Source organism: Coregonus lavaretus (assembly GCF_964263955.1).
Source record: "Coregonus lavaretus genome assembly, contig: HAP1_SCAFFOLD_90, whole genome shotgun sequence".
NCBI lineage: Eukaryota > Metazoa > Chordata > Actinopteri > Salmoniformes > Salmonidae > Coregonus > Coregonus lavaretus.
Genome location: NW_028160689.1, coordinates 64,190 through 80,652, shown reverse-complemented (window position 1 = coordinate 80,652; position 16,463 = coordinate 64,190). Strand labels below are relative to the sequence as shown.

General features: G+C 50.7%; 1 long non-coding RNA gene across 1 annotated transcript; it reads right to left on the bottom strand.

Moving 5' to 3' along the window:
* Positions 1-11,447: 11,447 nt before the first annotated feature.
* LOC311121566 lies at positions 11,448-14,381 on the bottom strand. Its single transcript, XR_014612308.1, has 3 exons — positions 14,315-14,381; positions 11,999-12,250; positions 11,448-11,531 (listed from the first exon to the last, which is right to left on the bottom strand). It is a non-coding gene; the product is annotated as an uncharacterized lncRNA (long non-coding RNA).
* Positions 14,382-16,463: the final 2,082 nt, after the last annotated feature.

The window sequence follows — 16,463 nt, the reverse complement described above, 5'->3', positions numbered from 1 at the left end:
ACTGGGCTTCCTCACTCCATCCACCATAGGGGTCAGTCGGCGTGCACCAACCACTGGGCTTCCTCACTCCATCCACCATAGGGGTCAGTAGGCGTGCACCAACCACTGGGCTTCCTCACTCCATCCACCATAGGGGTCAGTCGGCATGCACCAACCACTGGGCTTCCTCACTTCATCCACCATAGGGATCTGTCGCCGTGCACCAACCACTGGGCTTCCTCACTCCATCCACCATAGGGGTAAGTCGCCGTGCACCAACCACTGGGCTTCCTCACGCCATCCACCATAGGGGTCAGTCGGCGTGCACCAACCACTGGGCTTCTTCACTCCATCCACCATATGGGTCAGTCGGCGTGCACCAACCACTGGGCTTCCTCACTCCATCCACCATAGGGGTCAGTCGGCGTGCACCAACCACTGGGCTTCCTCACTCCATCCACCATACGGGTCAGTCGGCGTGCACTAACCACTGGGCTTCCTCACTCCATCCACCATAGGGGTCAGTCGGCGTGCACCAACCACTGGGCTTCCTCACTCCATCCACCATAGGGGTCAGTCGGCGTGCACCAACCACTGGGCTTCCTCACTCCATCCACCATAGGGGTCAGTCGGCGTGCACCAACCACTGGGCTTCCTCACTCCATCCACCATACGGGTCAGTCGGCGTGCACCAACCACTGGGCTTCCTCACTCCATCCACCATAGGGGTCAGTCGCCGTGCACCAACCACTGGGCTTCCTCACTCCATCCACCATAGGGGTCAGTCGCCGTGCACCAACCACTGGGCTTTCTCATGCCATCCACCATAGGGGTCAGTCGGCGTGCACCAACCACTGGGCTTCCTCACTCCATTCACCATATGGGTCAGTCGGCGTGCACCAACCACTGGGCTTCCTCACTCCATCCACCATAGGGGTCAGTCGGCGTGCACCAACTACTGGGCTTCCTCACTCCATCCACCAAACGGGTCAGTCGGCGTGCACCAACCACTGGGCTTCCTCACTCCATCCACCATAGGAGTCAGTCGGCGTGCACCAACCACTGGGCTTCCTCACTCCATCCACCATAGGGGTCAGTCGGCATGCACCAGCCACTGGGCTTCCTCACTCCATCCACCATAGGGGTCAGTCGCCGTGCACCAACCACTGGGCTTCCTCACTCCATCCACCATAGGGGTCAGTCGCCGTGCACCAACCACTGGGCTTCCTCACGCCATCCACCATACGGGTCAGTCGGCGCGCACCAACCACTGGGCTTCCTCAATCCATCCACCATACGGGTCAGTCGGCGTGCACCAACCACTGGGCTTCCTCACTCCATCCACCATAGGGGTCGGTCGGCGTGCACCAACCACTGGGCTTCCTCACTCCATCCACCATAGGGGTCGGTCGGCGTGCACCAACCACTGGGCTTCCTCACTCCATCCACCATAGGGGTCAGTCGGCGTGCACCAACCACTGGGCTTCCTCACTCCATCCACCATAGGGGTCAGTCGGCGTGCACCAACCACTGAGCTTCCACACTCCATCCACCAAACGGGTCAGTCGGCGTGCACCAACCGCTGAGCTTCCACACTCCATCCACCAAACGGGTCAGTCGGCGTGCACCAACCGCTGGGCTTCCTCACTCCATCCACCATAGGGGTCGGTCGGCGTGCACCAACCACTGGGCTTCCTCACTCCATCCACCATAGGGGTCAGTAGGCGTGCACCAACCACTGGGCTTCCTCACTCCATCCACCATAGGGGTCAGTCGGCATGCACCAACCACTGGGCTTCCTCACTTCATCCACCATAGGGATCTGTCGCCGTGCACCAACCACTGGGCTTCCTCACTCCATCCACCATAGGGGTAAGTCGCCGTGCACCAACCACTGGGCTTCCTCACGCCATCCACCATAGGGGTCAGTCGGCGTGCACCAACCACTGGGCTTCTTCACTCCATCCACCATATGGGTCAGTCGGCGTGCACCAACCACTGGGCTTCCTCACTCCATCCACCATAGGGGTCAGTCGGCGTGCACCAACCACTGGGCTTCCTCACTCCATCCACCATACGGGTCAGTCGGCGTGCACTAACCACTGGGCTTCCTCACTCCATCCACCATAGGGGTCAGTCGGCGTGCACCAACCACTGGGCTTCCTCACTCCATCCACCATAGGGGTCAGTCGGCGTGCACCAACCACTGGGCTTCCTCACTCCATCCACCATAGGGGTCAGTCGGCGTGCACCAACCACTGGGCTTCCTCACTCCATCCACCATACGGGTCAGTCGGCGTGCACCAACCACTGGGCTTCCTCACTCCATCCACCATAGGGGTCAGTCGCCGTGCACCAACCACTGGGCTTCCTCACTCCATCCACCATAGGGGTCAGTCGCCGTGCACCAACCACTGGGCTTTCTCACGCCATCCACCATAGGGGTCAGTCGGCGTGCACCAACCACTGGGCTTCCTCACTCCATTCACCATATGGGTCAGTCGGCGTGCACCAACCACTGGGCTTCCTCACTCCATCCACCATAGGGGTCAGTCGGCGTGCACCAACTACTGGGCTTCCTCACTCCATCCACCATAGGGGTCGGTCGGCGTGCACCAACCACTGGGCTTCCTCACTCCATCCACCATACGGGTCGGTCGGCGTGCACCAACCACTGGGCTTCATCACTCCATCCACCATAGGGGTCGGTCGCCGTGCACCAACCCCTGGGCTTCCTCACTCCATCCACCATAGGGGTCGGTCGGCGTGCACCAACCCCTGGGCTTCCTCACTCCATCCACCATAGGGGTCGGTCGGCGTGCACCAACCCCTGGGCTTCCTCACTCCATCCACCATAGGGGTCGGTCGGCGTGCACCAACCACTGGGCTTCCTCACTCCATCCACCATAGGGGTCGGTCGGCGTGCACCAACCACTGGGCTTCCACACTCCATCCACCATAGGGGTCGGTCGGCGTGCACCAACCACTGGGCTTCCACACTCCATCGACCATAGGGGTCGGTCGGCGTGCACCAACCACTGGGCTTCCTCACTCCATCCACCATAGGGGTCGGTCGGAGTGCACCAACCACTAGGCTTCCTCACTCCATCCACCATAAGGGTCAGTCGGAGTGCACCAACCACTGGGCTTCCTCACTCCATCCACCATAGGGGTCAGTCGGCGTGCACCAACCACTGGGCTTCCTCACTCCATCCACCATAGCGGTCAGTCGGCGTGCACCAACCACTGGGCTTCCTCACTCCATCCACCATACGGTTCAGTCGGCGTGCACCAACCACTGGGCTTCCTCGCTCCATCCACCATAGGGGTCAGTCAGCGTGCACCAACCACTGGGCTTCCTCACTCCATCCACCAAACGGGTCAGTCGGCGTGCACCAACCACTGGGCTTCCTCACTCCATCCACCATAGGAGTCAGTCGGCGTGCACCAACCACTGGGCTTCCTCACTCCATCCACCATAGGGGTCAGTCGGCATGCACCAGCCACTGGGCTTCCTCACTCCATCCACCATAGGGGTCAGTCGCCGTGCACCAACCACTGGGCTTCCTCACTCCATCCACCATAGGGGTCAGTCGCCGTGCACCAACCACTGGGCTTCCTCACGCCATCCACCATACGGGTCAGTCGGCGCGCACCAACCACTGGGCTTCCTCAATCCATCCACCATACGGGTCAGTCGGCGTGCACCAACCACTGGGCTTCCTCACTCCATCCACCATATGGGTCGGTCGGCGTGCACCAACCACTGGGCTTCCTCACTCCATCCACCATAGGGGTCGGTCGGCGTGCACCAACCACTGGGCTTCCTCACTCCATCCACCATAGGGGTCAGTCGGCGTGCACCAACCACTGGGCTTCCTCACTCCATCCACCATAGGGGTCAGTCGGCGTGCACCAACCACTGAGCTTCCACACTCCATCCACCAAACGGGTCAGTCGGCGTGCACCAACCGCTGAGCTTCCACACTCCATCCACCAAACGGGTCAGTCGGCGTGCACCAACCGCTGGGCTTCCTCACTCCATCCACCATAGGGGTCGGTCGGCGTGCACCAACCACTGGGCTTCCTCACGCCATCCACCATAGGGGTCAGTCGGCGTGCACCAACCACTGGGCTTCCTCACGCCATCCACCATAGGGGTCAGTCGGCGTGCACCAACCACTGGGCTTCCTCACACCATCCACCATAGGGGTCATTCGGCGTGCACCAACCACTGGGCTTCCTCACGCCATCCACCATAGGGGTCAGTCGGCGTGCACCAACCACTGGGCTTCCTCACGCCATCCACCATAGGGGTCAGTCGGCGTGCACCAACCACTGGGCTTCCTCACACCATCCACCATAGGGGTCATTCGGCGTGCACCAACCACTGGGCTTCCTCACGCCATCCACCATAGGGGTCAGTCCACGTGCACCAACCACTGGGCTTCCTCACTCCATCGACCATAGGGGTCGGTCGGCGTGCACCAACCACTGGGCTTCCTCACTCCATCCACCATAGGGGTCAGTCGGCGTGCACCAACCACTGGGCTTCCTCACTCCATCCACCATAGGGGTCAGTCGGCGTGCACCAACCACTGGGCTTCCTCACTCCATCCACCATAGGGGTCAGTCGGCATGCACCAGCCACTGGGCTTCCTCACTCCATCCACCATAGGGGTCAGTCGCCGTGCACCAACCACTGGGCTTCCTCACTCCATCCATCATAGGGGTCAGTCGCCGTGCACCAACCACTGGGCTTCCTCACGCCATCCACCATACGGGTCAGTCGGCGCGCACCAACCACTGGGCTTCCTCAATCCATCCACCATACGGGTCAGTCGGCGTGCACCAACCACTGGGCTTCCTCACTCCATCCACCATAGGGGTCGGTCGGCGTGCACCAACCACTGGGCTTCCTCACTCCATCCACCATAGGGGTCGGTCGGCGTGCACCAACCACTGGGCTTCCTCACTCCATCCACCATAGGGGTCAGTCGGCGTGCACCAACCACTGGGCTTCCTCACTCCATCCACCATAGGGGTCAGTCGGCGTGCACCAACCACTGAGATTCCACACTCCATCCACCAAACGGGTCAGTCGGCGTGCACCAACCACTGAGCTTCCACACTCCATCCACCAAACGGGTCAGTCGGCGTGCACCAACCGCTGGGCTTCCTCACTCCATCCACCATAGGGGTCGGTCGGCGTGCACCAACCACTGGGCTTCCTCACTCCATCCACCATAGGGGTCAGTCGGCGTGCACCAACCACTGGGCTTCCTCACTCCATCCACCATAGGGGTCAGTCGGCGTGCACCAACCACTGGGCTTCCTCACTCCATCCACCATAGGGGTCAGTCGGCATGCACCAACCACTGGGCTTCCTCACTTCATCCACCATAGGGATCTGTCGCCGTGCACCAACCACTGGGCTTCCTCACTCCATCCACCATAGGGGTAAGTCGCCGTGCACCAACCACTGGGCTTCCTCACGCCATCCACCATAGGGGTCAGTCGGCGTGCACCAACCACTGGGCTTCCTCACTCCATCCACCATATAGGTCAGTCGGCGTGCACCAACCACTGGGCTTCCTCACTCCATCCACCATAGGGGTCAGTCGGCGTGCACCAACCACTGGGCTTCCTCACTCCATCCACCATACGGGTCAGTCGGCGTGCACTAACCACTGGGCTTCCTCACTCCATCCACCATAGGGGTCAGTCGGCGTGCACCAACCACTGGGCTTCCTCACTCCATCCACCATAGGGGTCAGTCGGCGTGCACCAACCACTAGGCTTCCTCACTCCATCCACCATAGGGGTCAGTCGGCGTGCACCAACCACTGGGCTTCCTCACTCCATCCACCATACGGGTCAGTCGGCGTGCACCAACCACTGGGCTTCCTCACTCCATCCACCATAGGGGTCAGTCGCCGTGCACCAACCACTGGGCTTCCTCACTCCATCCACCATAGGGGTCAGTCGCCGTGCACCAACCACTGGGCTTTCTCACGCCATCCACCATAGGGGTCAGTCGGCGTGCACCAACCACTGGGCTTCCTCACTCCATTCACCATATGGGTCAGTCGGCGTGCACCAACCACTGGGCTTCCTCACTCCATCCACCATAGGGGTCAGTCGGCGTGCACCAACTACTGGGCTTCCTCACTCCATCCACCATAGGGGTCGGTCGGCGTGCACCAACCACTGGGCTTCCTCACTCCATCCACCATACGGGTCGGTCGGCGTGCACCAACCACTGGGCTTCCTCACTCCATCCACCATAGGGGTCGGTCGCCGTGCACCAACCCCTGGGCTTCCTCACTCCATCCACCATAGGGGTCGGTCGGCGTGCACCAACCCCTGGGCTTCCTCACTCCATCCACCATAGGGGTCGGTCGGCGTGCACCAACCACTGGGCTTCCTCACTCCATCCACCATAGGGGTCGGTCGGCGTGCACCAACCACTGGGCTTCCTCACTCCATCCACCATAGGGGTCAGTCGGCGTGCACCAACCACTGGGCTTCCTCACTCCATCCACCATAGGGGTCAGTCGGCGTGCACCAACCACTGAGATTCCACACTCCATCCACCAAACGGGTCAGTCGGCGTGCACCAACCACTGAGCTTCCACACTCCATCCACCAAACGGGTCAGTCGGCGTGCACCAACCGCTGGGCTTCCTCACTCCATCCACCATAGGGGTCGGTCGGCGTGCACCAACCACTGGGCTTCCTCACTCCATCCACCATAGGGGTCACTCGGCGTGCACCAACCACTGGGCTTCCTCACTCCATCCACCATAGGGGTCAGTCGGCGTGCACCAACCACTGGGCTTCCTCACTCCATCCACCATAGGGGTCAGTCGGCGTGCACCAACCACTGGGCTTCCTCACTTCATCCACCATAGGGATCTGTCGCCGTGCACCAACCACTGGGCTTCCTCACTCCATCCACCATAGGGGTCGGTCGGCGTGCACCAACCACTGGGCTTCCTCACTCCATCCACCATAAGGGTCAGTCGGAGTGCACCAACCACTGGGCTTCCTCACTCCATCCACCATAGGGGTCAGTCGGCGTGCACCAACCACTGGGCTTCCTCACTCCATCCACCATAGCGGTCAGTCGGCGTGCACCAACCACTGGGCTTCCTCACTCCATCCACCATACGGTTCAGTCGGCGTGCACCAACCACTGGGCTTCCTCACTCCATCCACCATAGGGGTCAGTCAGCGTGCACCAACCACTGGGCTTCCTCACTCCATCCACCAAACGGGTCAGTCGGCGTGCACCAACCACTGGGCTTCCTCACTCCATCCACCATAGGAGTCAGTCGGCGTGCACCAACCACTGGGCTTCCTCACGCCATCCACCATACGGGTCAGTCGGCGTGCACCAACCAATGCCTCTACTTCTTCAGTTACATCCTCTGCACTCACTTCTAGCGCCACTCCAGAGATAACCCCCATGATATGCGCCCTGGTTCGCAGATCCACACACGACACACCAATATTTTTTTTAGGTGCAAAGCACATTCCTTCTGCTCCTCTGACATATAAAACCCCCCAAAACAAACCCATTTCTTATTTTCACTGACGCCACCTCATCTAATTATCTATTTCATGGAGACTTCAACCGGATCACCCAGATATCCCTTCAACCTGGCATTTCTGCTTTCCACAACCCGAGTCATGTTGACAACCTTACCTATGAAAGCTATGGAGTCAAATGTATTCACTATCAACGTGTCCAGTTATAGTGCTTTCTTTACGCCTGCCCGGATCTTCCTGTTCCCCCACTACCACAGTGCAACACCGACATCTATTGGACTGACTACTTCTTCTTCTCTGGTATAATGACGTTCACACAAACGTAATGTGTCTGCTGCCACCTACTGTACGATTAGTAAACTGGAGAAAAAATAAAAGTCCGTTGCGGTAAAGGAGGGAAAACGACAGACAAAATACAAAAATAGATCTATCAAAAACCCTTCCCACTCCTTCAGTCCCAGTCCAATCCAAATCACATCCCTACACAGTCTCAGGGGCCTGGGAGGGGGAACATCTTCAGTCAGGATTCCCTGCAATGCTTCCACTGTTAATTCCTGAAGAGTCAAAAACCTGTCCAGTTTCTTAAGAGTTCTTGTTCATTTGGGCAGTACAATTATCGCCTGCGCAATTAACGCCACAAAATTCACCTTCTTTACAATCAGTGTATCAGTATCCCTCAACTGGTGAACGACATTCTGAATCTCAACAGGCTGCGGGTCATCCACTACCATAGCTTCCTCAGCTCCACTCGCTCCTTCAACTACTTCCCACGCCTCCCCTGTAGGAGAACTGCTGTACAGCCCAGATCCTTGTTACATCAAACTCCTTCACCCTAGCAGGGCGCTCCTGGAATTCGTCAACGTGACTTTCACCAAAATTGCTACACCGCACAGTCATCGATTCCATCAGCACCCACTTGATGCATGGCTATACTTTTATAAATTTCGTCACTGCAACGGCTTATTCACAACAGCTCTCACTGCGTATCGTATGTATCCAAGCTTCACATGAGTAGACAGATACTGTTCTTCAAACATCAGTAAAACTGATTGACATTCCTCCTTCTTTCCATCTACTCCATGGGTTAGTGCATCAAACACTCCAGGAATCTTCAGGAATCTAATTGTTGACGCACTCCAACAAGAAACGATGTTCGTTTACAACTTTTGGCCTTTTAGCTCCATGTTCCATTCATTCTTACCAACTTCACTCCACCGCGCGCCATCAGAATCAAAACAGCACTTCCTCCATATTTTCCTCCCAACAACCCCACACCTGCTACGGACTAACTCCTACATGTAAAATATTGCATGTAGAATAGCAAAGTGAAATGGATTAGCTAGAAAAAAGAAACAGTTTTATTTTATTTCTTTATGTTAGGAGTCTAAGTTTTTTAAAATATTACATATGCATTAGTGAGAATACTGGTGGCTGGCAAATTGGCTTGTCCCCATGGTGATGTGGAGGTGTAGTGACGTTTTTAGTAGATAAATAGACATATAGATTTTGAATTCCATGAATCAAACAAAAGCATATTTACTGTATAGAAAACGATAAAACAAAGGTTGACCAGCACAAATTCATGTAGAACATTTATTTATTTATTAGCAGATCAATTAAGTTCATTACAGTTATCAAAATACATGAATCAATGAAATAAAAATTCCAGAAATGTTCCATATGCACAAAAAGCTTATTTCTCTCAAATGTTGTGCACAAGTTTGTTTCCATCCCTGTTAGTGAGCATTTCTCCTTTGCCAAGATAATCCATCCACCTGACAGGTGTGGTATATCAAGAAGCTGATTAAACAGCATGATCATTACACAGATGCACCTTGTGCTGGAGACAATAAAAGGCCACACAACACAATGTCACAGATGTCTCAAGTTTTGAGGGCGCGTGCAATTGTCATGATGACTGCAGGAATATCCACCAGAGCTGTTGCCAGATAATTCAATGTTTATTTCTCTACCATAAGCCGCCTCCAATATTGTTTTAGAGAATTTGGCAGTACGTCCAACCCGCCTCACAACCGCAGACCACATGTAACCACGTCAGCCCAGGACCTCCACATCCGGCTTCTTCACCTGCAGGATCGTCTGAGGGGAGGGGGGGCGGGGTGCTGAGTAGTATTTCTGTCTGTAATAAAGACCTTTTGTGGGGAAAAACTCATTCCGATTGGCTGGGCCAGGCTCCCCATTGGGTGGGCCTATGACCTCCTAGGCCCACCCATGGCTGAGCCCCTGCCCAGTCATGTGAAATCCATAGATTAGGGCCTAATTCATTTATTCCAATTGACTGATTTCCTTTTATGAACTGTAACTCAGCAAAACCTTGGAAATTGTTGCATGTGGCGTTTCTATTTTTGTTCAGTATAATACGACTTGTAGGACGTATCGTATGTTACGAATTAAAATGTGTATGTTCTGTTACGCATTGCTATTCATACAATATGTTACGAACTTGTAATATGTATGATATGTTATGGATTCCAATGTGTTGTTGCTAACGTTAGCTAGGTTAGGGGTTTAAGGTAGGGTTAAATGGGGTTAGGGGAAGGGTTAGCTAACATGCTAAGTAGTTGCATGCTAAGCTAACATGCTAAGTAATAGCAAAAAGTAGTAAGTAGTTGCAAAGTTGCTAATTAGCTAAAATGCTAAAGTCCTCCGTGATGAGATTCAAACACGCAACCTTTGGCTAGACGTTTGCGTTAACACGCCCACCCATCCACAGAGCAGGAGTAAGGCTTCTCTCCTGCGTGTATACGTTGGTGTGTTTTTAAGCTGCCCACTTAGAACTCTCCCCACAGACAGAGTCAGACCAGGCTGAGAGGGAAGCGGTACCGCCCAGTCAACTGGCAGACTATAGTGTTTGTTTTCAAAATGTGACAAACAATAGGATTGCAATAGTGTTCTATTTCATCCAATTCAACGTTACAACTGCTTTTATGAAATGAGAATTAAGTAATGGAGTGACTAATCTTAGCAGGTCTGAGAGAACTGATGTGGCTTTTCTCCTTGATGTAGACGTTGGTGTGTTTTTAAGTTGCCCTGCTGAGAGAAACTCCTCCCACAGTCAGAGCAGATGTAAGGCTTCTCTCCTGTGTGTGCTCTCTGATGCACTTTTAGCTCAGTTGATGTTTTGAAGCATTTTACACAGTCAGAGCAGACGTAAGGCTTCTCTCCTGTGTGTGTTCTCTGATTAAGCTTTAGGTCAGTTGATGTTTTAAAACATTTTCCACAGTCAGAGCAGAAGTAAGGCTTCTCTCCTGTGTGTGCTCTCTGATGTACTTTTAGCTCAGTTGATGTTTTGAAGCATTTTACACAGTCAGAGCAGACGAAAGGCTTCTCTCCTGTATGTATACGTTCATGTGATTTTAAGGTATCCAATCGGGAGAAACTCCTCCCACAGTCAGAGCAGACGTAAGGCTTCTCTCCTGTGTGTGTTCTCTGATGAAGCTTTAGCTCTTTTGATGTTTTAAAGCATTTTCCACAGTCAGAGCAGGAGTAAGGCTTCTCTCCTGTGTGTGCTCTCTGATGTACTTTTAGCTGGGTTGATGTTGTGAAGCATTTTACACAGTCAGAGCAGACGAAAGGCTTCTCTCCTGTATGTATACGTTCATGTGATTTTAAGGTATTCGATCGGGAGAAACTCTTCCCACAATCAGAGCAGGAGTAAGGCTTCTCTCCTGTATGTATCCGTTGGTGTGCTTTTAAGCTGCTCTTTTCAGAGAAACTACCCCCACAGTCAGAGCAGGAGTAAGGCTTCTCTCCTGTATGTATGCGCTCATGTGTTTTTAAGTTATCCAATCGGGAGAAACTCTTCCCACAGTCAGAGCAGGAGTAAAGCTTCTCTCCTGTGTGTCTTTTTAGGTGTATTTTTAGCTTTGATAGAATTGGGAAAATCTCCTCACAATGTGGGCAGTGGTGAGACCTCTTAGCTCTGTGATCTTCCTGCTGTTGCTCTCTGGATGTAGAGAATGTCTCAACATGGTCTCCTGTGTGAACAACATCAGAAGAACCAGTCAGTTGGTGCGATATACATGTCAATCAAATGTATTTTACGAAGCCCATTTTTACATCAGCAGTTGTCACAAAGTGCTTTACAGAAACCCAGCCTAAAACCCCAAAAGAGCAAGCAATGCAGATGTAGAAGCACAGTGGCCACGAAAAACTCCCTAGAAAGGCAGCAACCTCGGAAACTAACCTAAAGAGGAACCAGGCTCTGAGGGGTGGCAAGTCCTCTTCTGGCTGTACCATAAGACATATGAATTTATATAAGTAGGCTGTACAATTACAAAAGGGGAATAAAACTATTCTAAAACTGGGTAGAAGTCAAAAACTAAAAAGGGGACAAGGTCATGAAAATGATGAGCCATATCATCCTCCACTCACTATCACAAGGGTTAGTAACTACACAGACTCATTTCATAGAACAACAAACTTAGATAGAACCTGCTCTTACTCTGAGAAACAGATTCCCCAACCTTATCCTCCTCTTCTTCATCTTTAATGTTGATGACATTCAGCTCCAGTGTTTGACTGCAGTCTTCCAGCTTCACTGATGCCATCTCTGGATCCTGCAGTGCAAACTGGGCTCCACTGTCACAATCAGGACCCAGTGACTGTAGGTTTGGACTCAGTGTGGAAGGAGAGAGGCAGGCTGGGTTTGTCCTCACTGTTGATGTTACCGGCGTCAGACCTAATTCTTGTCGTCCTGTAGTAATAATGAGAAACAGACACTAAAGTTATTGTCTTGACAGTTCTGGCACTTTCTGTATTCTCAAAAAAGATATTCAATTTTTGTTAATTTATCTAATTTCCATATATCAGGTAACTAATCATTGACAACAAAACATTCATTTATTCACATAAAGTGTGTGCACTTAAATTCACATAAAGGCATAAATGACTCAAAAACCATTTAGTACAAGGTTGCAGTTTGTTTTAGGCAGCACTATGTTCTATTTTCCTGAATAACCTTGTCTTCATTGTATTATTTAGTGTTTCTGTATTTTTTTGTGTTATTAAACAACTGACGTCGGTTCAATTACTAGAATTCCATTTCGTTTTTTTGTGTGAGCCCAATGCGCCGTCTTTCTAGAGAGAAATCAAATCATTAACGAGAGAAATCAAGTCAGGAACTACAGTATGTGGTACGCTGGGCTAAAGTGAGTTGTAGTTCTCAGTAAGCAAATATTCAACCTAGTTCAGTGCAGAAACGTGGTAATTCACTACAACGACCATAATCCATTGCGCCTGTTTTCCCCCACCGACTCGGAAAACGTTAGATTAGATACACACAGACAGCATGAGAGAGGAATGTAAACACAATCACGAGAGGGAGAGAGAGTTCGTGAAAGAATGCCTTATCTGTCTTTGAAGAACTAGTAAAATGATTGACAGACAGCTCTTAGGCAGTCTAGCTAAATAGGTTAATTAAAGGCCATACTGTACTGACCATAATCCATTGCGCCTGTGTTTAGGATGAGTAAAGACAGTACAGTATGGGAAGCAGATGATGATAGATGGTCTGGCTGGCTGACAGCTACTGCCTGAGCAGAGGACCTTAAGGAATAAAAAACTATCAAGTAATCAAATAGAAACTAAGTATACTGAACAAAAATATAAACGCAACATGCAACAATTTCAACGTTTTTACTGAGTTACTGTTCATATAAGGAAATCAGTCAATTGAAATTAATTCATTAGGCCCTAATCTATGGATTTCACATGACTGGGAAGGGGTGCATTTTGTATTTGTATTTATTATGGATCCCCATTAGCTGCTGCAAGCAGCTACTCTTCCTGGGGTCCAGCAAAATTAAGGCAGTTTATACAATTTTAAAAACATGGGAGGACCACCCACTCCAATTAGTCTACTGCCCAAAAAGACGCACAGATGATGTTATCTCTATTGCACTATCTGGACAAAAGGTACACCTACGTAAGAATGTTTTTCATCGACTACAGCTCAGCGTTCAACACCATAGTGCCCTCCAAGCTCATCACTAAGTTAAGGACCCTGGGACTGAACAACTGGCTCCTGGACTTCCTGACGTGCCGCCCCCAGGTGGTGAGGGTAGGCAACAACACATCCTCCATGCTGACCTTTAACACGGGGCCTCTCAGGGGCGCGTGCTCCTATACTTCCTGTTCACCCACGACTTCAACACCATCATTAATGTGGTCCTCTGTAGCTCAATTGGTAGAGCATGGTGCTTTTAACGCCAGTGTAGTGGGTTCGATCCCCACGACCACCCATTCATAAAATGTATGCACGCATAACTGTAAGTTGCTTTGGACATATTATTATATTATTATTACGTTTGCTGACGGTGGTAAGCAACTGAATGTGTCTGAATATTACTACACATGTAGAAAACTGATAATCATTACATTCAGCTTGAAAACAGTAGTGCAACCGTGAAATTGTCTATCTGATGCACCCGCGCTGAGGTCCGTTGACGCTGACCGAGAGGCGCCGCCATTTTACCGTTAAAAACAATGTATCCAAAAACAACAATAACATGTAAAACCAATTCAGAAATCTCAAATAAATGGATTCTTTATGAAATTATCTTGACGAAATAATGTAGATTAATTCACTCATACAAACCCAGTCTCCAGCGATGTGACTTATCACGTTCTTTACTCGGTTTGACACAAACATAACACATAAAACCTTCACCAAGCGTGATAATACCTTGACGGATTTGTTAACTAGCATGTTATGACATGTTCTTTCGATATTAGAACGTTTAAACTCGCTATTACGTACCTGTAGTAATACATTTGAAACGGACACAAAAGCTATCGTCTTCACAGCACAGTTCTACTGCTTCTTCTTCTTCTTCTTCTTCAAGGTTTTATGGCAGAGTTGGACTATTGCCGCCACCTACTGTTTGAATGTTAAATGACGAGACAGAGGCATTGATGCGAGTAACCAGTCTTGTTCAGTATATTGCAAAACATCCGGGTATCTCAAGTACACCGGTAAAACACTGGAGTTGCAGTAATTAACATTTACCAACAGATGGCATCATTGTGCCATCTTCCACCCATAACATCTTCCCTTTTATAAAATAGGACAGGAACTGTCAATTCACTAACAAAACAAACCTAGTAGTAATTTCCAACATCAACTGTTTAGTATAATTTTTTATTATTTTGTATTAAAAAAAATTCAGTTAACCACTTAACACATTTTGATACTTTCTTCACTTTTATCACTGTCTGTCAACAATCCCTAATGAGAAACCTACAGATTAAGTATTTTTGGTGGCTGGGACAGACGCCCGCAGCGTGAAAAGACAGGGGGCTTGTCTGCGTGGACTGCGGGCTCCCGCACAGGCGTGTCACCTGACTGTCTAAGGGGAGTATTGATGGGCGAGGGAGTGGCCGACCGGTGATCCCCTGGCTCTTCGCCCAGTGCCTCAGGCCCCATGTGACTTGCTGGGGTTCCGTCTTTTGTCATGCGACCCCTATGACCATCAGAGTTCTGAGTAGATGCTGGCTCAGCAATCCGAAGGTCAACCCTGTTACGACGGTACAGTGATCCATTCACTTCGACCAAGTAGGAGCGTGGTGCCACTTTCTGTACACAGGATCCGAGTCTCCAGAGGCCCGTCCGGTCCCCTGGTAGTGGCTTCATTCGCACCGTTTCACCCACCCTGAGCTCAGGTAAGTATTTAAAAACATCCATTGAATTATTCAAGTAATTGCCTTAGAGTCCAATTTTTTTTACCATCACTCACAGCCAACGTTACTAACATTTTAGATTCATGCTGTGAGGTGGGAAAGCTTTTGCCACATGCAGATGCTGAAGGCAAAACACACCTCTTGACCCGGACCTGCTTGTCTATAATGTAGGTCAAGGAGCAGCCTCGTCTCATAGATTAAACATAACATAGTAAATGTACATCCGGGACTGTCAAAACAGAATGATATGTTACGTTGTTATGGTTACGTTGTTATGGTTACTTAATAAATGGAATTAGGTGGGGCTGAAATAGAGAGCTGACCCAGTTGAAAATATTGATGCCAGGGGATATTGTTGGTGACTGTGTGCTCCTGAACTGCTGTGGCCCTGTGTGCTCTTTCATTAGTGTTGTGTTTTTATTCCTGGTACCCTTCTACCTGAGCGCCATGAGGCCTGTGGGGCGTCGCAATGTTAGAATGATCCCAGTGTGGAGATGAAACACCTGTGTGTTGCAAAGCCACATGTTCTGTCCTCGCTACTCTAGCCCGGTGTTTTAAATGTGGGTAATAGTAATACAGAGATAATGTAAAACTACAGAGATAATGTAAAACTACAGAGATAATGTACATTTATTTTCTCCTTTCTTTTCATGTCATTATGTTTACCATTTCAGTTAAATCTGTAGTTTGAAGCATATACAGGACCCCTTGACTTTTTCCACATTTTGTTACGTTACAGCCTTATTCTAAAATGGACTAAATGCATTTTTATTCCCTCATCAATTTACACACAATACCCCATAATGACAAAGCGAAAACAACAAAAGTACAAACTGAAATTACCTTATATACATAAGTATTCAGACCCTTTGCTATGAGACTGGGAATTGAACTCAGGTGCATCCTGTTTCCATTGATCATCATTGAGATGGTTCTACAACTTGATTAGAGTCCACCTGTGGTAGTAAATTCAATTGATTGGAAATTATTTGGAAAGGCACACACCTGTCTATATAAGGTCATACAGTTGACAGTGCATGTCAGAGCAAAAACCAAGCCATGAGGTGAAGGAATTGTCAGTGGAGCTCCGAAACAGGATTGTGTCGAGGCACAGATCTGGGGAAGGGTACTTAAACATTTCTGCAGCATTGAAGGTCCCCAAGAAAAACTTGAGAAATCTCCAGGCACTCAGCCCATGAGAGCCATTCATACTGTCAGATCTAATATGG